Raw genomic sequence first — 22,407 nt, 5'->3', positions numbered from 1 at the left:
AAAGGCTCTGCTGGACGTCCCTCCTATGTGTATTGCACAGTATTGTGGTTTCCTTAGTGCTGGGTTGATCCTTTACTTGGACATTCTGCATGCACATATCACTGTGTTCCTCTTTCCAAAAACAGGTTACCTGTTTAGTTTTTGAAAATTGGCAGCGATCGATGTTAGCATTTAGCTGAAGCCATCTTGTCTACCATGTGCTCGCCATGTGCTCTGTCCTTCTTCACGGTCATTGACCCTTGTGCTCTGCTTATGGACTGGCTATATTTAGGCTTTGCTACTCTGCACATGCTACTCCGTGTGCTACTTCATACACTACCGAAGTGTGTTGTTTGTATGTAGTTCCACCTCATGAGGTTTAATAAAATACTTGTTTTGCATTCCAGTTTCCGTGCCAACTTTTTTTTATTGGTCTGAGGACTTATGTGCAGAGAAGAGCGAACCCCTAGCACTGGTAGGCCTAGCTGAGGCCCACCTCTACAAGTTGGGGACATTTACCACCCATAAACATTGCCCCTAATGTAGATTTCTCCTTACCTAAGTGAAACTCCCTGTTATCTGTGCTATGACCATCTGACATGGCAACAGGAGTTCAGCAAATCTCCATGGTAGCAGCAAAACGTCCCTATTTACCCGGCTGCAGGCTTATTAGAAGCGATTCTGGACAGTGGACTTGGACATGGTAAGGGAACTTTAATATTTACCCAGCTGCTGGCTAAATGGCTAAATAGCAGAGATGTTTCACTATTTGGCTGAAAGCCACGTAATTAAAAAAGAAGATTTAGTATGTATGGCTAAATAGCAAATAGTATGTACTATTAGGTCGGGTCAGGCAGATAGCAAACAAACTTCACTATTCACCTGGACAATGGCTAAATAACAAACACTACTTACAATCGTGCAATGATCATGCAAATTGCCATGAAACTTTATTATTTACCGGACTGCTGGCAAAAAAGCAGATATTATGTATACTTTGGCCAGAGGCCATGCAAATAGCAAACACCTTTCATTATTTACCTGGCCGATGGCTAAGCAGCAGATATTATGTACTATTTGGATATTAGACTTGCAAATAGCGAAGACACTCCATAATTTACCTGGCTACTGATTAAAGAAGTAGACAGTATGTACTGTTTGGCCCGCAATTGAGGAAAAAGCAAATCAACGTCATTATTCACCATGTGGCAGGCTGAGTAGCAGAACCATGTGCACAATTTGGCCAGTAGGTGGTAAATAGCTTTAGTTAACCAGCTGATGTTTAAACAGCTGAAATGATGTATTATTATGCATAGAGCGGATTTCAACAGGCACTTACTAGTAGGTAGATCTGCAAAGCAGGAGCAAACACAATCAGTATCAATCTCTTATTGCAAATTAGTGTTAAAACTGACTTAAATGCAAATTGTACCCATATTGCGCAAACCAATAGGTATAAGGCCCCAATAGCCAATGTTTGAATCTTTCCAAAGTAATCTCTCTAAGGCATGGGGCAGCATGTCACTCCATTACACCAAGGGTCAATTACAGCGACCTGTGAGGCCCATTATCGATTAGTCAAGTTCTCCACAAATGCTTCCGCATGCCTTCATAGCTATGCTTGGCAAGTCAATATTAAATGTGACGAAATGACAGTGCGGTTGGTAATGACATTGTCATTTACGTCTAATTCTTTTTAAAAAGAAGTGTCAGGAACAGTAGATGATGCATAAATCCCTGTGTCACCAGATTTCCAAATAAGTGATTCTTCAAATGCAGCCTCTATGCAATTCTTTTATAGACCAATAAGAACAGACAGAGAGGGGCAGCTGGCGTGGAATCAAAAAAACAGTCTTGACCAGTACATACTGTCCGGACCAGTCACTCTTGGCCGCAGAATCCAGGAAAAGTTCAGCTGCAACTGGAAGAAGCACTTTTCCAAGACTGTTTTACTTCATTTTGCAAGGTTTCATTCTAGATTGTGAGGTTCAGAAACATACTCCAATTACTTCTTAGCATTTTGAGGTTGTGCATAAGCATGAGTTGAAACAGAGAATTTTAAATGCAAGTTATATTTTCAGACACATACCTTCTTCTTGGTGGTTCTGCATGGTTGGTAGGATGTGAGTTTGTAGATTAAACTATATGAAAATTATTAGGGTTCACAGCAATGCTACAATCACGTGACAAGCACCTTGAAAGTGTGCTTATGCATGATGCGCAGCAGTAAAGTGTAAGATGGTGGCAAACATGTAGGTACGTACTATCATTCACTAATGTGGCCCATGTATGATCATCTGTGTGGGAAAAACAATGGTAATCCCTCCAAAAATAACTACAGCTACACCATGCATTATTCAAGGTTAATTTCATGCAGCCCAACAAACAGAGACCTTTCAACAGAAGAAAGTGGTACTTCCTGACAGACAATACCCTCCCCATGACTTGGGCACAAAATGGATATACAGTGAGTGTGCCCGGTGGAGACGTAAGCTGGTCCTAAAGCAATTGCTTGCAATGTTCATAGTGAGTGACTCAGTTGCTACCCCATTTTTTACAGTCCCTTTTCCCTTACTATGGCAGCTAATATCAGGGAATGAAACACTAAAACTACTTACCTAAATAGGGTTATACAATATTGACTTACCTATAAGCATTAGTCTAGCTGGAGAGTTAATCCAAATCAGAGGTCTCCAAACCGGTCCTGGAGGACAGGATCCATGCCAGATTTTTGGGATATCCCCGTTGAGATACATGTAGTTATTTTAAAAATCTGGCATGGATCCGGCCCTCCAGGACCGGTTTGGAGACCCCTGATCCAAATGATCGTTCAGGAACTTCAGGAAGGGAACAGGGAACTTTGCTTTATAGATGATAAACATCCACTTAACTATTGAACAGGATTTTTAACAATTTATTTGAGATGCAGCGGTTGAATTATTTTTCCAGCTGGTGCAATTTTTGTAATACACTATTAGTATTTCAACGTGGACTCTTACAGCTGGGCCTGCCACAGTGGAAATAGGTTTTCGGGTCTTGTCACTGTACAGACATGGCAATATTAATTTTCTACATGTGAAACTTTTAAATACCATGCACTCTGTCTTGTGAACTACAAGGCACATATAATTAACTGATATTAAGGCAATGGGATGAATTAGTCCAGGCTCATAAAGAGAAAGAGGACCATGATAATAGGCCGCCCTGAAGCACCTACAGATTAGGAGGCAAATAGAGGGTAAAGTCTGACAGAGTTGACTGCGGAGGGGTGCACAGCTAGACATGAATACATCTAGGTACAAGGTGGAAAAATAGCACATTTTGCAAATATAAAATAAAAATATAATCTAAGCAGATTAACTGCATGAAGAGACGCATTTAGGCAAAAGAAAATAAGGCTTGGCTCTAGTGTTGAGGTAGGATTCACCCGGAAGGAGGAATAGTGGGAGATGAGTTGAAGTTAATTGTTTGTTTGAGGTTTGCTGTCCATTAGGGCAGACTCTCATTTGCCGACTTAACCAATACATATGATGAAAGTAAATCCCTAATTATAAATGTACGTGAGACATGTACAATTGTCCCAGTTAATCTTTTACAGACAATCTTGACCTCTGGACTCTGTTAATTACAAATGTCATTAGAGCTGTGGCAAATACTCAACTCCTAGGTCTTTTTATGAGTCAAAAGAAGGGAGATAAGAGGGACCCTGCATGCACTAGACTGGTCTCCTTTGTTGGACTCTGTAGCAAATTTGTCAGGAAGGGTTCTGCTTGAGAAACTAAAATGTTGCACCCATGAATATACTATTCTTTCAGATTTGCAATACGGGTTTTGCCAGAGTTCAAGTACTATTGAACAGTGCCTTTTTTTTTTATTTGAGTGTAAGCGGGTGAGTGTAAGCCGGCACACTGGGCCCGCTTACAGCCACAGGAACCACCACCTCCCTGGGGCAATTGCATTTATATGGGGAGGGGGCCTCGCTGGCCACCCTTCCTGGGGACCGCCACGTGCCAGGGGCACACCGTTTTTTTAATCTTAAGTAATGCAGGGGAGGACCTGACCTGGGGACCGCCACCTCCCTGGGGCATATACTTTATAAAGAAAAAAGGTAGGGGATGCCTAACAGCCTCCCCCGCAGCCCCTGGGGAATGTAACCTCCCGGCGACACAAATGCAATAATTAAGGGGGTCTGTTGCAGCCCCTTTCAGGAGCCCTACATGGCCCTGGGTACCGCTGCAATGTCCCAGGGTGCAGCTCCCGCCATCCCATAGCAAAGACTGCTCACCAAGTGAGGACATTTTGCTCTATTTTGCTCAAAGCAGAGCACTTTGCATTTACACACAGGAAGCTGAATGCTGGCAGATCCCTGTGTGTAAAAGCAATGCCGGCTTCTGCAGGAGGTGAGGAGCTGGCAGGGACTGCGGGGGCCTTTAGGCCTGGCCCCAGGGGATCGGGGTCCCTAGGACTCTCCTCCCTTTAAAAAAAAGAGAAAAGGCCTGGCTCCAGGGTATTGGGTCCCCGGGGCCGCAATCACTCCAGGGAAGAGGGGCAACATGGCCCCCTATCCTTTAAAAAAAAAAATAATAAAAAAGGGGAGGGCTTGGGGGATGGGGTTCCCGGATCTGAAAATGGCCCAGGGAAATCGGGCCATAGGCCCCCCTTCCTAAAATATAAAAAAAATTAAGAAAGAAAAAGCTGGCAACTTGCCGGACGCCCGTCCCCTTTCTCCACTACTCAGCAAAGGCGGCTCCGGCACGCTCCTCTTTTGGGGAATAAAGTCACCTTGGCTTCTGAGGGACCTCCTGTTACCTCCAGTTAGCCACACACAGTGAGATTGCTGGGAGGTGGTCCAAGGCCAAGGCCCCTTTCTCCACCCCTTTGCAAATGTGCGTCTTAGCACCCTACTGATTGAGGGATGAGGTCCCCCTGCCTCCTGAGGGCCTCAGGACTAAAGTGGACTTTTTTCCCAAATGAGCAGTGCACTAGGGGGTGCTTTTGCAGAGTGGTGGAGAAAGGGTGTGTGGCCTCTGATGACCTCTCTGCAATCTACCTGTGTGGCTCTTACTGCAGATAACAGGAGGGCTAGTTGACCACCAAGGACCCTCAATAGCTAAGGGGACATCAACCCCATACTAGTAGTGCGCCAGGAGGTACATTTGCAGAGTGGTGGAGAAAGGAGGCTAGGCAATAGGTCTCAGCAATCCTGTTGTGGGGGACTAACTGGAGGTAACGGTTGGGGTAGTTGGCCTCCAAGGATGACCCTAGGGGCCAATTACCCCTCCGGTTTCCTCCAATAAGTCCCACATAGTGGGATTGCTAAGAGGTCTTCGGAGGCTAAGCCCACTTTCTCCACTACTCTGCAAACACGGCTCATGGTGTACTAGTGGTTGGTTATGAAGTCCACTTTACGCCTTAGAGTCCTTGGGGGCAAAGAAGCCCTCCTGTAAATCCTACACAGAGGGATTCCTGATTGCTGGTCTGAAGCCCAGTACTCTTTCTCCACCACTCTGCAAATGCGACTACTAGTTAACAAACCATAGATATTCACACAAAAAAACATGATTACAGAGATGTTATAGTTAGGCTCAAGTTTCACTTGTACAAAACCAGAGAAATTCAGCAGTTATACTCGCACCCCCATAATGCACTACTTATGACCTCACATAGTACATCACTCATGACATGGTCAGTGACATCACTGATGACATCACTGATTCCCCCCTATAATTGCACCCCAGTTCCTGCAAGATGAGGCATCCATGCCACTCCATGCAGTAATGCGCAGTCGGCGCTCTCACGGCAGCAGTATGAATGTTAGGCTCTCCTATGAGCCTAACTGACCACCGCTGTGAGACTGCCGCTGCACCACCCACCCGCCTTGGATTGCATCCCTAATGCGGCAGGCTGGTGCACTGCGAGCTTGGCAGTCCTCCTTTCAGTGTGGCAGTGGCAGGCCACTAGGAGGACAGCCAAACTGATAAAAAGGCTATTGATTCCAGAGGCTCTTCGAATGCCGGCATACAATACCTCCTGGAAAGGAATGAATGTGTTCTCTGGGATAAAAAATCTCCCATTGCTTAGTGAGCACTTTCCCTCGAATGTGCCACTGACATATTCAGGGTCTTTTCAACAGCTAAGTAGCCAATATTTCAAAGTCTCACAGGTATGGAGGTGTCCTAAAAATTCTTTCAACTATTGATTTTCGCAGTTTACCTATTTACCTTATCATGCTATATCTGCTAATGAACCACTTGTATTCATTTTGTTTTGTTTTGTACAGACTGACCCAGCCCTTCTGACAACTCGTGTCTTGGAGGACCGGTGTAGTTTAATGTGATACAGTGTGTAATGTCCACATGGTACTGTACCTGGCACCACGAGATCTGTGCAGCTGACATTGCAACTCATCTGACAGCACTTCTGTACTCCTGGACATTGACCATCACACTTGCAGTAAGTTGGCATATGCATCATTAGACATGTAGGTCCATGATAGGCGCAGGTACCGGGCCGCACTGTGAATAAAATGGTGGCAGATGTAGAACTTATTTGACGTTTCATCGCACGAACAGCCAAAATATTACCAGAATCATTGTCAGAAGTAACATCAGAAACAAGATGAATTTACCACCAACAATAACATCTATAATAGTGGTCATGAGGGACCTTACAGAGGCAGCCCTGGAACACACAACTTGCGGATGTGCACTCGATCTGCCAGTACTGACCTCCACAGCTGTAGGGATGCTGTTGAAAGCCTGCTGCACTCTCACTTCTCCAGCAAGCTGTTTTGGTGGGAGCTGGGTGGATCATAGGATACCCCTTGTCATCCCTGTGGTTGGGGTGTGCTTGTGAATTTTTCCAGATTTACAGCTTTTGCCCGTTGTACACATTCCTGGCCATGCTGCAAGAAATTCCTGCAAGACTCTTAAAAAATATTACCCACTGAAGGTATTATTCCTTGGAGCTTTGCTTGCAGGTACCCAGTGGAACGTTTTTAGGGGCAGATTTACAATAACTGACGCATCTCTGCATATTAGCAGAGATGCGTCAGTTAATTTGCATCACGCAAAAAAAAACTTGCACGACCATGGATGCGTCGCGTTTACGATGCAGTGCACAGTGGTGCAAGGATTGAGGAATGTGTGACACATCTTTTGGTGTAAAGGCAATGCATTTCTGGAGTTTTGTCACTCCTTACACCTGCTTCAAGCAGGCGTAAGGTTTTGATGCAGTGGCGTCGTAGAAGTGATGCAGTGAAATCTTGTAGATTTCACTGCGTCACTTTTACTAGCTCTTCTTAAGTCGGAACACCCACCCTGCATACATTACACCTGATGCAGGTATAGTGTAGCTCAGGTATTTATAACGTGACAAATCTCCCTAGATGCGTCATGTTGTACCTGTGTCACAACATGGAGCATTGTTTACGATGCTGCTGCATCACAAAAGTGATGGAATGGTGGCGTAAAAGTGTTGCAAGGGGCTTGTAAATCTTCCCCGGGTTCCCAAAATCTTGTTGCAGTTTGCAGGTTTAGTGTAGCTTATAGCACTGTGAGATGTCTAAAAGTTGGCATGTAAGTTCTATCCAAAGAGCTTATAAGATTGTAATTGTTACGCCACTTTCACCATCCTTCTCATTTTTTGTCTTTCTCCTTGGATTTTACCGAAGTTATGGTGTCTGTATCACCAGATTCTCTAATTTTTTGGTAACTGGGATTTTAATAATCAAAAGGAACTCAACCCTCAGAGAGGAGGCGAGGACAGCATGTTCTCTGAGCTAATCACATCTCTAAATTTAAATCAATTATATAATGAGCCTTTACACTTCAAAGGCCATACATTGGAGCACGATTGGTCATATATATCTTATGCTTAGCTTGCACACCATTCTCCCCGGACCAAAGTCAAGAAGCTGCTCCTAATAATTGCGAGTGTGTTTACATGAATGGGGTAAGGTCGAGTCCCAGGATTGGCTCAGACCTCGAATGAGTCTTCTCCATGTCGGATTACAGTTGAGCTTCAATGTGCTGCTTTCCCTAAATGGCTAATGGATGGAGATGGCATGCCTGTCCTCGGGTTATAAACAGGGTTTTAAACATCATAACCTGTTGCCATAGTTTTCACCTTAATTAATTTGAGCAAAGACAAAAACTATAAATTTTAAAAAGAGAATGGAGAAGAAATGATTATGATTCTGCTAAAGTAAATTTAGAATAGTCACAGCAGACTACACATTTGTTTATGTTTTTGGCCAGATGATCCTATTACTCCAAAATTAGGGCCACATTTACGAGGGGTTTGCCATATGCTTGCACCCCGCAATGTGGTGAATGCGCGGCATAACCAGTATTTTTGAAGCCACTCAAAGTCACTTTGTGTGGCTTTGAATGGCTTAATACGGAGTAAAGCAAAGCAGCGCAAACCACGATGTTGCCATACTCTGCACTAGGAAGACGTTTCATGGACATTGCTTGGGTGTTCACACGCAACCTCCCTGATTTTTTATGCATTCCCAGATTTACAGGCCCTGGTAAACCTGGGAATTCGGCAAAATCCTACGCCTCCCCAAGGTTAGGCGTATTGAGGAGAAACATGACGTTTCTCCTCTTTGTATGTGTGCTGCCTTGTAAAGCAGACATATCCAGGATAGTCCCTTCCTGCACAAAAACAATCCTCCATGCATCGCAGGCACTCTTGGACTATGGTTCCCGCATTGCTGCTAGTCTGACAAAAGGGTGCCAGAGCAGGTGAAAGGACAGGAATGCACGGTCTTGGGTAAATACAGCACATTCCTGCCTTTTCCCTGTGAGGCTAGGCAGCTCACCAAGGTGACTTGCTGTGCTGCCTTGCGTCAACATTTTCATAAATCTGCTCCTAAGTGTATATACAGAAGGACTTTTTGTCTATTGAGGAAGAACAGTCACATATGTCACAAGTTTCCCAAGATTAATATCTTCCCAATTATTCTACAATCGATTAACACTTGCACAATTTAAATTTGCAACATAGGTCAGGAAATTAACAAGTTGCCCTTTCTCCTGGTTGCTGAAAAATTGAAGAGAACAAATCATGTCTGTCATTTTGTGCTCTTTTGTCTAAGAAGGAGTTCTGAGCCACTATTGCTTCACATAAATTATTGAAGAGAGCTCCACATTAGATCCATGCCCTTCTAAAATTAAGCAAATAACATGTTTCTGGTACAAGAGAAGTTTACCACATTAAAATAAGCAACTGCACTTAGTAGAAAGGTTAGATCCGATCAGAATAAGCATATAAACTGTCTTTCAATTGTGTTTCTTCCATCTGGCTCAAAAACAAATTAAAGACATGATACATTTAAAAAATCCTAACCAGTAGCCCTCAGGCGGGATGTGGAATCTGGTATCCTGGAGGGTCTAAGACTAGATCCAGATCATGCGTTGGTTCTGCTGGACCTCACCACCACACTTGATATGGTTGCCCATTCCACCTTATTAAGCTGTGTAGCCGCAGGTCTGGAAGGCAAAGAGTTTGATTGGCTGCAGCCTTTACTACCGGGACGATATCAAGCGGTGAAACTAGCAACTTCCTTGACCCACCCCATACATCTTTTTAATATTTTGTGCCACCATTCACGAAGGCTTCAAATAAAATGGGCTTTATATGTTATATGCATACTGAAGGCACATCGATTTTGATTTGTCTTGATAAAATAAATTCGCATGAAAGTCCTCAGAGTTTTGGGTGGTTCGGCTGGACCTACGTGGCAAGTAACCACTTACAGCTGATTCTGGAGAATATTAAGGATTTGTTAGGTAACAGGAAATCAGATTTGTGGCTTGGTACCATCTGATTCAGAAAAGGGTGTGGTGATGAACAGAGTGTCTGAATTAAGCAGACCACTCTTACCCAGCCCAAAGATCAGGGCTTGATCCATGAGCGTCTAGCAGTGGAGATACGCCCACGTTGCTGACTTCTACGAGACTTATCATGGCCCTTGAATATAACTAGGTGAACATATGACCAATCTCCATGCAGCAAGTCGCAATACATAACGAAGACATGCGTTTATGACTGGCCATATTATAAGAAAATACAACGTGGGGCTTTCAATTACGAAATCACAAAGAGGACTTTTAACCTAAGAACTTTCCATCGTGTTCATCACATGTAATAGGATTCCTATTTTCTACATCATAAAGTTTGCATCCTTGGCTTAATAAGATCTTCCCGACCATCACACCTTACAAGAATAATTATTGCCTTGAAAAAGCCTCTGAGTAGGCGAAACACGTGTCGGCGGTGCAAAGCTGGAAAACTCTTAATGTGTTTTTTGAAAATAAAGTATTTGAACTACTACGACTGTTTTGGATCCATACTTTGAAGACCTCTAACTACAAATGAACTTATTGTTGACATTGGTGAAAAAAATCTTGAGAAGCAATACTACAGGGAAAAGTTTCCAGATAACCAATTCCTTAGAGAGTGCTTGAGTAACTTGTTTTCCCTGTTTCTTGATATTAGCATTCAGTTGCTTTGTTCAACACCCTTGGTGGTGGGTGTTTTAACAGGTTCTCAGTGCACCTCATTCTATATTTTTGCGCATAATTTGTCCATTAGGGATAGATATTAACGGAAGGTGCGGACGTTTTCTCTTCTTGAGAAACACTACCACTAAGTTTGTTGTTCTATATGCAAATTAGTCTGACCCTGGCCCAGAGCATGATGGGAACAGGGCAGACCAAACTACCAAGCCAATTCTTATACTGGGAAGGGAACAAGCTACCGGGGACCTGTTTCTGGCATTTCAGCCGTCTTCGGCCCGGCTTGCTTGAATCCTGATTGTGTAATGAGCTAGGGACTCACATCTGAGTATACCCTTCCACGCTTATGGTGGACAAAAATGATTCAGAAAAGGGGGTGGTGATGAACAGAGTGTCTGAATTAAGCAGACCACTCTTACCCAGTCCAAAGATCAGGGCTTGATCCATCACCGTTTTTTAGCTCACTGCACCATCCCAGCTCAGAACTTGGCTATATGCAAATTTGTCTGACCCTGGCCCAGAGCATCATGGGAACAGGGCAGACCAAACTACCAAGACAATTCTTATACTGGGAAGGAAACATGCTACCGGGGACCAGTTTCTGGCATTTCAGCCGTCTTCGGCCAGGCTTGATTGAATCCTGATGGTGTAATGAGCTAGGGACTCACATCTGAGTATACCCTTCCACGCTTATGGTGGACAAAAATGATTCAGAAAAGGGGGTGGTGATGAACAGAGTGTCTGAATTAAGCAGACCACTCTTACCCAGTCCAAAGATCAGGGCTTGATCCATCACCGGTTTTTAGCTCACTGCACCATCCCAGCTCAGAACTTGGCTATATGCAAATTAGTCTGACCCTGGCCCAGAGCATCATGGGAACAGGGCAGACCAAACTACCAAGCCAATTCTTATACTGGGAAGGAAACAAGCTACCGGGGACCAGTTTCTGGCATTTCAGCCGTCTTCGGCCCGGCTTGCTTGAATCCTGATGGTGTAATGAGCTAGGGACTCACATCTGAGTATACCCTTCCACGCTTATGGTGGACAAAAATGATTCAGAAAAGGGGGTGGTGATGAACAGAGTGTCTGAATTAAGCAGACCACTCTTACCCAGTCCAAAGATCAGGTCTTGATCCATCACCATTTTTTAGCTCACTGCACCATCCCAACTCAGAACTTGGCTATATGCAAATTAGTCTGACCCTGGCCCAGAGCATCATGGGAACAGGGCAGACCAAACTACCAAGCCAATTCTTATACTGGGAAGGAAACAAGCTACCGGGGACCAGTTTCTGGCATTTCAGCCATCTTCGGCCCGGCTTGCTTGAATCCTGATGGTGTAATGAGCTAGGGACTCACATCTGAGTATACCCTTCCACGCTTATGGTGGACAAAAATGATTCAGAAAAGGGGGTGGTGATGAACAGAGTGTCTGAATTAAGCAGACCACTCTTACCCAGTCCAAAGATCAGGGCTTGATCCATCACCGTTTTTTAGCTCACTGCACCATCCCAGCTCAGAACTTGGCTATATGCAAATGAGTCTGACCCTGGCCCAGAGCATCATGGGAACAGGGCAGACCAAACTACCAAGCCAATTCTTATACTGGGAAGGAAACAAGCTACCGGGGACCTGTTTCTGGCATTTCAGCCGTCTTCGGCCCGGCTTGCTTGAATCCTGATGGTGTAATGAGCTAGTGACTCACATCCGAGTATACCCTTCCACGCTTATGGTGGACAAAAATGATTCAGAAAAGGGGGTGGTGATGAACAGAGTGTCTGAATTAAGCAGACCACTCTTACCCAGTCCAAAGATCAGGGCTTGATCCATCACCGTTTTTTAGCTCACTGCACCATCCCAGCTCAGAACTTGGCTATATGCAAATTAGTCTGACCCTGGCCCAGAGCATCATGGGAACAGGGCAGACCAAACTACCAAGCCAATTCTTATACTGGGAAGGAAACAAGCTACCGGGGACCAGTTTCTGGCATTTCAGCCGTCTTCGGCCCAGCTTGCTTGAATCCTAATGGTGTAATGAGCTAGGGACTCACATCTGAGTATACCCTTCCACGCTTATGGTGGACAAAAATGATTCAGAAAAGGGGGTAGTGATGAACAGAGTGTCTGAATTAAGCAGACCACTCTTACCCAGTCCAAAGATCAGGGCTTGATCCATCACCGTTTTTTTAGCTCACTGCACCATCCCAGCTCAGAACTTGGCTATATGCAAATTAGTCTGACCCTGGCCCAGAGCATCATGGGAACAGGGCAGACCAAACTACCAAGCCAATTCTTATACTGGGAAGGAAACAAGCTACCGGGGACCAGTTTCTGGCATTTCAGCCGTCTTCGGGCCGGCTTGCTTGAATCCTGATGGTGTAATGAGCTAGGGACTCACATCTGAGTATACCCTTCCACGCTTATGGTGGACAAAAATGATTCAGAAAAGGGGGTGGTGATGAACAGAGTGTCTGAATTAAGCAGACCACTCTTACCCAGTCCAAAGATCAGGGCTTGATCCATCACCGTTTTTTAGCTCACTGCACCATCCCAGCTCAGAACTTGGCTATATGCAAATTAGTCTGACCCTGGCCCAGAGCATCATGGGAACAGGGCAGACCAAACTACCAAGCCAATTCTTATACTGGGAAGGAAACAAGCTACCGGGGACCAGTTTCTGGCATTTCAGCCGTCTTCGGCCCGGCTTGCTTGAATCCTGATGGTGTAATGAGCTAGGGACGGTGATGGATCAAGCCCTGATCTTTGGACTGGGTAAGAGTGGTCTGCTTAATTCAGACACTCTGTTCATCACCACCCGCCTTTTCTGAATCGTTTTTGGCCACTATAGGTGTGGCAGGGTATACTCAGACATGAGTCCCTTTCTCACTGCACCATCAGGATTCAAGCAAGCCGGGCCGAAGAAGGCTGAAATGCCAGAAACCAGTCCCCGGTAGCTTGTCTCCTTTCTGGTGAAGAATTGGCTTGGTAGTTTAGTCTGCCCTGTTCCCATGATGCACTGGGCCAGGGACAGACTGATTTGCATATAGCCAGGTTCTGAGCTGGGATGGTGCAGTGAGATAAATAACGGTGATGGATCAAGCCCTGATCTTTGGACTGGGTAAGAGTGGTCTGCTTAATTAAGACACTCTGTTCATCACCACCCCCTTTTCTGAATCGTTTTTGGCCACTATAAGTGTGGCAGGGTATACTCAGACATGAGTCCCTTTCTCACTGCACCATCAGGATTCAAGCAAGCCGGGCCGAAGAAGGCTGAAATGCCAGAAACCGGTCCCCGGTAGCTTGTCTCCTTTCTGGTGAAGAATTGGCTTGGTAGTTTAGTCTGCCCTGTTCCCATGATGCACTGGGCCAGGGACAGACTGATTTGCATATAGCCAGGTTCTGAGCTGAGATGGTGCAGTGAGATAAATAACGGTGATGGATCAAGCCCTGATCTTTGGACTGGGTAAGAGTGGTCTGCTTAATTCAGACACTCTGTTCATCACCACCCCCTTTTCTGAATTGGTACCATCTGATCTGTGGCTTGGTACCATCTGACCTGTGACTTGGTATCATCTGATCTGCGGCTTTGTATCATTTGATCTGTGGTTTAGTACCATCTGATGTGTGGCTTGGTACCATCTGATCTGTGGCTTGATAGCATCTGATCTGTGGTTTGATACCTGGGGCCCTACTGAAGTGGGTAATTGCCCACACCTTCCGCAGCAGCGAGGAGGTGTTATATAAAGACTGACAGGGCCCTGTGTCCATCAAATCAGAAATCTTAGGTGGGTTTTCCTGTTTCAATTCAGAATTCTGAGAATTGCTTCCCTATCACACAAATGATGAGTGATCTTGAAGGTTTGTAGGCGCACGTCTGGTCAGACTTTATTCCAAAAATTGCATTGGGTTCTTATCAGCCAGAGGATTCTGTTTAAATCCTTCTCCAAGAAACGTAAAGTTTTGTGAGCGAGACCCATTCTTTACTTTTAAGCTGCTTAAAGGTATACTCATTGCTGTGTCTGCCCCAAAATTACAGAACAAATTGCCCCCCACTCTCAGATCTGAGCTCAGTTTGCTAACTTTCAGATGCGCACTGAAGACCTGGCTGTTCAAGCAACTGCTTGTAAATAATTTGTCTTTGCTGTTATTCCCACCAGACTACGATTCAACATTAGGAAACCTACCAGTATACGTCGCGCTTACCATATATAGTTTATCTCTCCCTGATAATCATTAAGAGAGCTCATGATCTACTAGAGTTCCGCCCACCTGGTGCCAACCAGCAGGGCTCATGTCCTCTGTTAGACTTCACCCCTCCATGACACATACCTGTTGAGCTCGGACCCTCAGCAGGAGCTCTCTCACTGCTGGACAATACTGTCTGGGAGGAGTTGATACAAGGGCCACTACATCTGTGTATGATAATGACCCCCAGAAGAACGGGTCACCTTATTCATTCCTTACATTTAACAGTGACCAACAGGAGATGGGAGGACCCTTTCTCAGAAATATCTCTACAGTAAAGTCCACCTGAACCATCTGACTACCCCAAATATGTTTGCTACTGATCTGCATTGTAAATAAGTTTCACTGGTGCTCAGTTACTTCAAAAAAACATAGGGCCAGATGTAGCAAGAGAAAAAGCGATTGTAGATGCTGAAACTCACAGAATATCAGCGTTTGCAATCGTAGTTTAGCTGTGTGCTATGTAGGGAGGCAAATACCTACTTGCAAAATAAGGAATCGCAAAAATTGCAATTTCATATCTTGCGCAAGCATTTAGAGAATCACAATTTGAGATTCCCTAAATGCAATGCTAGCAGGCATCACGAATTGCAATAATGCCTTACGGAATCGCAAATTACCACCAGCTTCAAGCTGGTGGAAAGTTGTGATTTACTTTGAAAAAGCTCTTTTTGCCATGTGGCACACATACATGCCATTAGGGGATGTATGTGCCCCACATGTGCATACATTCACAATTCAGGGGTGCAACAGGGTGTCCTTCTGGAACCCTTGCACACTTGAAATTGCGCGGGCAATTCCCATTCATTCATATGGGCCTCTTGGCCCATAGGAATGAATGGTAATCCAATCCATATTTGTAAGTCGCAAATAAGGAATGTGTAGGAATCGCAAAAATTATTGCAATCCCTACCTACATAGGATTTTGCGAGTCCTTAAAAGTGATTTCCTAAAAATCGCTATTAAGGACTCGCTAATCTGCTTTTACCTACATCGGGCCCATAGTGCTTTCAACAATGTAGACCGAGCTCCTTAACTTCTGTTAATCTGTCCGTTTTATACAAGTCAGGCATAGGCATGACTGCTGAGCAGGTGGCGTGCAGGGCGCTGAGCAGATATCTGTCCCCATGATCTGTGCTCAGTTCAACTCCTCACTACTCTGTGCAACAGAAAACTCAAAAGTGAGCACCTTCTTTCTACATATTGGAAGCTTCTTATGAATATATCTATATCCCTTTATCATAGCAACTTTGCTAAAATAGTCATGCACAGTGTTTTGTTTAGAAACACTACTTGAGTTTAATTTAGCATTATCATGTTGACTTAGGTGTAATTTTTTTTAAATGTGTAGAACAGGTTGGCGATGCAATGACCCCCTCCCTCATCATCCAGCTTATCAGGCTCATCATTGAACAGCTCTTTAACCTGAATATTCCCTCAGCTGTGGGACCCGGGAGGCTCATGGGGACCACAGGCTAGTCACGGTCCATTCCTCAATCAGTTACCATGTACTGACAAAGGGAGCTTGGCTCTCAGAGCGCGCTAGGTTGTCTCATAAACCTACAGCCTCTCCAGGTAAGTCAGGAATACCTTGCTGACTTCCAAGATGTGTGCTACCCCCCCGAAGCTGGCTGTATGTAGGCGCCTAGCAGATGTATCCGCTTCAGATTTGTGCTACTGCCGAAGCTGGCTGAATCTAGGTGCCTAGTAGATCTATCTGCATCAGGTGTGTGCTACCCCGTCGCTGGCGGTACCTAGGAACCAACAGATGTATCTGCATCAGATGTGTGCTACCCCCTAAGCTGCGTGTATCTTGGCACCTGGCAGAAGTATCCACATCAGATGTGTGCTAACCCCGAAGCTGCCTGTACCTAGGCATCTAGCAGAGGTATCTGTATCAGATATGTGCTAACCTTAAAGTTCCTTGTACCTGGGCACCTAGCAGATATATCCGCATCAGATATGCGCTAACCCAAAGTTGCTTGTACCTAAGCGCCTAACAGATGTATCTGCATCAGATATGTGCTAACCCAGCAGCTACCTGTACTGTGGTGCCTAGCAAATGTACCCACATTAGATATGTGCTAACCCCAAAGCTACCTGTACCTAGGCACCTAGCAGATGTGTTCGCTTCAGATATGTACTAACCCCAAAATTGCCTGTACGTAGGTGCCTAGCAGATATATCTGCATCAGATATGTGCTAATCCCGACGCTGCATGTATCTATGCACCTAGCAGATATATCCGCATCAGATATGTGCTAACCCAGCAGCTACCTGTACCTAGGCGCCTAGCAGATGTATCCACCTCAGATATGTGCTAACCCCAAAGTTGTGTGTCTCTTGGCACCTAGCAGATGTATGTGCATCAGATATGTGCTAACCTTGAAGTTGCCTGTACGTAGGTGCTTAGCAGATGTATCCACATCAGATATGTGCTAACCCAGCAGCTACGTGTAACTAGGCACCTAGAAGATGTATCTGCATCAGATATGTGCTAACCAAAAGTTGGTTGTATCTAGGCACCTAGCAGATGTATCTGCATCAGATATGTGCTAACCCAGCAGCTACCTGTAACTAGTCGCCTAGCAGATGTATCCACATCAGATATGTGCTAACCCTGAAGCTACCTGTACCTAGGCACCTAGCAGATATATCCACATCATATATGTGCTAACCCAGCAGCTACCTGTACCTAGGCACCTAGCAGATGTATCTGTATCAGATATGTGCTAACCCAGCAGATACCTGTAACTAGTCGCCTAGCAGATGTATCCACATCAGATATGTGCTAACCCTGAAGCTACCTGTACCTAGGCACCTAGCAGATATATCCACATCATATATGTGCTAACCCAGCAGCTACCTGTACCTAGGCACCTAGCAGATGTATCTGTATCAGATATGTGCTAACCCAAAGTTGCTTGTACTTAGGTGCATAGCAGATGTATCTGCATCAGATATGTGCTAACCCAGCACCTACCTGTACCTAGGTGCCTAGCAGATGTATCCGAAATAAATATGTGCTAACCCCGAAGTTGCCTGTTCCTAGGTGCCTAGTAGATGTATCTGCATCATATATGTGCTAACTCCAAAGCTGCCTGCACCTAGGCGCCTAGCGGAAGTATCTGCATCAGATATGTGCTAACCCCGAAGCTGCCTGTATCTAGGCACCTAGCAGATGTATCCCCATCAGATATGTGCTAACCCCGAAGCTGCCTGTACCTACACGCCTAGCAGTTGTAACCGCATCAGATATGTGCTACCCCAGCAGCTACCTGTACCTAGGCGAATACCAGATGTATCTCCATTAGATATGTTCTAAAGCACAAGCCTCCTGTACCGAGGCGCCTAGCAGATGTATCTGCATCACATATTTGCTATCCCGAAGCTGCCAGTACCTAGGTGCATACCAGATGTATCCACATCAGATATATACTAACTCAGCAGCTACCTGTATCCAGGTGCCTACCAGTTGTATCTGCATGTATCTGCATCAGATATGTGCTATGTTCAGGCAAGGGCCGTCCCTCTGGGGGGTTACAAATCTGGGTCAGTATCACCTTGAACTGGACAATCATTACCCACAGTTGCATCCCACGGGACATCCTACATCTAACTGCTAAAGGTGCATCCAACAGCACAGCATTAGAACTTTTTAACATCTACACAAGATGTTCTGCAGGTGCCCAGCTCTCCTCGACTGTAACAACCTTGGAAAATATGCTATCCTGCACCCAGCCACATTCTAACATCATTGTAGCGGGGGACCTCATTTGTACGTTCGAACCGCTGAATGCTGAGGATTTGCTGGGTATCACCGAAGAGGATGCAAAATGGGCTATCCCTTCTCTTAACCTAGATTCCATTAAGAAGTGGTCTCAGAGGGCTATTCAAATCAATACCCTCACTCTGGAATTTCATTTAAGAGCTGTAAATGGGAGGACAAGCTCTGATTTAAGTGGAGCAAACACCTTTAATATGATAAGCTCTCCGTCCAGAATAGACTACATTCTTATTGATGTCCGATTATGGCCAGACCTCCAGGACATGGTAGTTAAATCCTCCATAAATAGTGACCACAACCCTCTCTGTTTACAAATTAATAATGTCTGGCGATCTCCTGGTGCAGAGGCTTATAGCCCCCCTTTTTTGTCCACTAGAGAGACAACCCCTTCTAACTGCAACAGACGCCTTAAATAGCCTAAAGTCTCCCAGCATGAACATAAACTGGAAAGCATCAAGGAAGTTCTAGAGGTTAAGAACAAGGAACTTGGGCTGCTTTCTAGTGAAATGGGGGTGCAATTCAATTTCCATCTGTTTTACCAAGAATCAATTGACAAATTGAGTTCATTTTTTATTGTTGAGGGGAAATCAGGCCCAAGGCGAGGTCAGGCAAGGCCCACTAACCCATGGTACTCCCTGGGTTGCAGGGACTAGAGGGTGGCCCTATCTATTGCAGTTAGAAAAAAAGATCCCTTAGCAATCAGAATAGCAAGAAAGGAGTATTCTAAGGCACAGGTGGAAGCTAAACGAAATTGGGATGAGAACCACTAGCAGGAATTAAAGCATGCCTCCATGCAGAGGGACACTAAACATTTTTGGGATCTAATCAACAGCGGGACCAGAAGAAGTTCTGTCCCAATCCCTAACCATATTACCTGCCAGCAATGGCAGGAGCATTTCTCCAATCACTATTTGGGAGATGAACGCTCTTCGCCCCTAGTATTTGAGTCCTCCTCAACCTCCATAGGTCCCCATCTTAAATCAGATTGCTTTGAGCTCCAAGAGGTGGAGCTAGCAATAAATAGCATTGCTCCCGGTAAGGCTGCGGGACCTGATGGTCTCCCCGGGGACCTGCTTTTGTATGATCCTAAGCCTTGGGCCCTCTTCATCTTATTGTTAATGAACTTAATAGCGATGGGATCTCCTGTCCCAGACTCTTGGAAAGGAGCAGAGGTTGTTTGAATTTTCAAAAAGGGGAATAGGGAGGACCCTGCCAACTACCATCCGATTAGTTTAATCGATGTGATCCAGAAGGTGGTGGGCAGGGTCCTCCTTATGAGGATTGGAACATGGATGGAGGACAGTAATTTCTTGTCCCACTATCAAGCGGGGTTTAGGCAAAAGGTGGGAACAATGGACGAGGTGTTCAGATTCTGCATGATCTATTGGAAAATAGTGATCTTAGGGAAAGGCAGTCTGTATTTGGCCTTAATAGATCTGAAGACTGCGTTCGACCTGGTGCCCCGGGAAAACTCTGGCAGGTCGTTCAACAACTGGGCATTTCCCAAGACCCTTGATATCATACAACGCCTGCATAATGACAACTTTGCAGAAATTAAGTGGGGATCACAGGGGCAACTGACAGAGAGGATTGTGGTGAACAGGGGGGTCCGCCAGGGAAGCGTGCTGGCCCCCACCCTGTTTTCTCTATACATCAACGGGGTGGTTGACTATCTAAGGCAAGAAACAGCAGACGCACCCATATTGGCAGGGGAGTAGACACCCACCCTCCTGTTCGCCGATGATACCCTCTTGATATGTGCTAACCCAGCACCTACCTGTACCTAGGCGCCTAGCAGATGTATCCACATCAGATATGTACTAACCCAGCAGCTCCCTGTACCTAGGTACTTAGCAGACGTATCCACATCAGATATGTGCTAACCCCAAAGTGCGTGTTCTTAGGTGCTTAGCAGATGTATTCGCATCAGATATGTTCTAACTCCGAAGCTGCCTGTACCTAGGCACCTAGCAGATGTATCCGCATCAGATATGTGCTACCCCAGCAGCTACCTGTACCTAGGCACCTACCAGATGTATCTGCATCAGATGTGTTCTATCCCAGCAGCTACCTGTACCTAGGCTCCCAGCAGATGTATCCGCATCAGATATGCGCTAACACCAAAGCTGCCTGTACCTAGGTACCTAGCAGATGTATCCGCATCAGACATGTGCTAACTCAGCAGCTACCTGTACCTAGGTGCATAGCAGATGTATCCACATCAGATATGTGCACCTCAGTACAGAGGTACAGCATTCTGACAATGGAACATTGTGTACTTTACACACAGACAAACACCTGGATACACATAACAGATTATACAGATAACTACAAAAAAGATACCCCTGAGAAAATGCAACTCTATGTTAGTTAACAAATAGCGCTTTGAATACTGCCTTCGCTACATGGAAGGGTACCACCTTCTGACACAGTCATCCTGTGCTTTCTGGCCCTTGCAGGTATCACAGAGATGTGGGTATACTGACTCTGTTGCTCAAAAGACAAACTACAGCCTTGATTTCCAAGGCTACTTCCCCCACCTGTGAGGAGCTATGTGATTTTTGGCAAAACACTTTATATATAAATAACTGATTTCCCTGATCTTAATACATTGCAAAAACTTATGGAGTGTTAAAACCACCCAGCGTTATACCCTTTTAAAAATAAATAGAAAGGCTGTACCTTTATGTCCTGGCACTGATTCAAGAAGGGTTACTGTGGTGTGTCTGGATCACAGTTCCTGCTCCCGACCTCCTGAGCTCACAATCTCTTGTGCAGCAGCCCTGCTACCTAGTAAGTTACTCACCGTTGTTTAATTCTTGAGGGCTCTCCCTGTTCTCTGTTCCCCAATCTTGTGACAGTTCTGCCTCCGCTTCGAAGCCAGGCTGACAGAGCACAGGAATGAATATGAGGCAGCAAACAAATGATTCCTGCCAAACACTGCAAACTGTCTTCGATATCTCTACTGCCTTAAATTTCGTTTTTATACTCTTATGAAAAGAAACTTTCTCATCTTTACCTATTTATTTTTAACTGTTTACCAGCCTCTACGCAAGGAATGGGGAAATCAAATGCAACATTCAGGAAAGTGCTAGCTCCCCCACTGCTTTCCCCAAAGCATTGCCTGAAATGAACAGATTCATCATGAGAGTAATGGTAGATTAACAGGATCCAGGCCGAAGGGCCTATTTTATTACCGAAAATGTGGTTAATGGTTAGACTGGTAGTACTGGAAGCACAGTGAACTGGGTATATTCAAGGCAGGGGGTCTGGGTCCAAAATCCTGGGGTAACTGGACTGGATTACTGGAATCAGGTAAGGATACAAGGGTTGGGAGTAATATATGTGAGATTAAGAGTGGAGTGTACAGGGAGGGGAGAGAAGAGTGAGCAAAAATAGTATAGGGTCAGTGCATATACAGATGTATACGAAAGGACCAAGAGGCCAGGGGTCAAGCCGAGAGGTACTGGGGCTAATATAGAGTCATTAGAAAGGAAATACTATTTACCTGCTGTTTTTGGGTCATCACAGACTGAATAGGTATCCACTTCCCAAAGTAGCCACATGCAAAGAGGCAGAAGTGCCAGGGAAAGGTAGTTATTGACTCTCTTCATCTTGGCTTCCAGACCTGTATCTGAAGCCTGGTGAGTGGGAGGCTCAGATTTATAGGCAAACACAGTCTATGTTAACTGGAAGGAGGTGGCCTTGCCCCCTTGTAGGTATGTATCAGAACTGCTGACAGAAGATTTCTCAACTGAATCATTATTACTCACTTCTACATTCGAGTCCCGCTTCATTCTAGTTCGCCTAGAGTCTTGACTCTGCAGTTGAGATCTCAAAAGCATGGCCAGGATTTAGTGAGGTTGATT

The 22,407-nt window shown here is 45.1% G+C and overlaps 1 long non-coding RNA gene across 1 annotated transcript in view; it reads right to left on the bottom strand.

Annotated features, from left to right (window-relative positions):
- LOC147709698 (uncharacterized) overlaps positions 1-22,182 on the bottom strand; it is a 28,718-nt gene extending 6,536 nt beyond the window's left edge. Inside the window, exons 1-2 of the long non-coding RNA XR_015296566.1 lie at positions 22,047-22,182; positions 6,348-6,494 (exon numbers count right to left, since the gene is read on the bottom strand). This is a non-coding gene — a long non-coding RNA (uncharacterized LOC147709698). The remainder of the gene's footprint in view (positions 1-6,347; positions 6,495-22,046) is intronic.
- Positions 22,183-22,407: the final 225 nt, after the last annotated feature.

Source organism: Lissotriton vulgaris, chromosome 6, assembly GCF_964263255.1.
Source record: "Lissotriton vulgaris chromosome 6, aLisVul1.2, whole genome shotgun sequence".
In the NCBI taxonomy this organism is placed as follows: domain Eukaryota; kingdom Metazoa; phylum Chordata; class Amphibia; order Caudata; family Salamandridae; genus Lissotriton; species Lissotriton vulgaris.
Note: the sequence above shows the minus strand (reverse complement) of the source record. Positions and strands in the feature narration are given on the sequence as shown.